This window comes from Branchiostoma belcheri, unplaced genomic scaffold (genome assembly GCF_001625305.1).
Source record: "Branchiostoma belcheri isolate BF01 breed outbred unplaced genomic scaffold, Haploidv18h27 scaffold83, whole genome shotgun sequence".
Classification (NCBI taxonomy): domain Eukaryota; kingdom Metazoa; phylum Chordata; class Leptocardii; order Amphioxiformes; family Branchiostomatidae; genus Branchiostoma; species Branchiostoma belcheri.
In genome coordinates this window covers 1,484,701-1,485,534 of record NW_017804498.1, presented here as the reverse complement: position 1 = coordinate 1,485,534, position 834 = coordinate 1,484,701, and the positions used below count along the sequence as shown (strand labels likewise).

Below are 834 nucleotides of genomic sequence, written 5' to 3'. Positions count from 1 at the left end.
AGGTTTATATTGAAGTATACGTACATACGCACTGTTGGTTACGAATTCAGTCTGATGGTACGCAAATCCCTATATATAACACTGGCTAGACCATTGTTAGAATACTGAAGTCAGATTTGGTCAACTCTGTCCCACAATCTAATGGACCTATTGGATGGTGTGCAGAGGTGGGCAACCAGGCTCATTGTAAGTGCAAACGCAGACGCTCGTTCCCTCGACTATAAGCTAAGGGTAGATTACAGTATCTCAACCTGCTACCGCTTTCGCACAGGAGATAGATTTCTGGCATTATGCTTTTTGTGAAGTCCTTGGCCAATGTATACGATTTAGAGAACTAGCAGAACTATGTCATTATCCACTAGTCTAAATAGGGGCAGTATGTATCAAATGTCGTACTTCCCCCGACTAGTGGCTGAATGGAATAAACTAGAAACGCCAATTGGGGCCTTGGTGGTTGCAGCGTCAAGTCCGACAGTTTGTCATTCAAACGGCGTCTTGTCCTGTCAGTAAACAACAGGTTTCAGGATAACTTTGATACAGACATTCCATGTACGTGTACATGGTCTTCGCCTTGCAGATGTGCTTCATGCATAGCTTTAAGACCACGCTGACTGGTGTTCTAGGTCCACGCTATTGTATGTATATCTATTTGTATAATGTGTACAATTCCAATGATGTTTCTCAATGTTTTTTTTATTGATGTAATTAGGGAAAGGAGCTGGAAAAGGTGACCCACCTGTTCTCCCTCCCCTTCTACGTATCTGCTGGAAAATTTTTATAAACAAATAAAGTCAAAAGACAAGTCCGATGGCGGCCTCGAGGCTGAATTGACAG

General features: G+C 42.6%; 1 protein-coding gene across 1 annotated transcript in view; it reads left to right on the top strand.

Annotated features, from left to right (window-relative positions):
• The window catches only part of LOC109486756 (toll-like receptor 13), a 10,798-nt gene that overhangs the window by 8,477 nt on the left and 1,487 nt on the right, over positions 1-834 (top strand). The window lies entirely within an intron of this gene.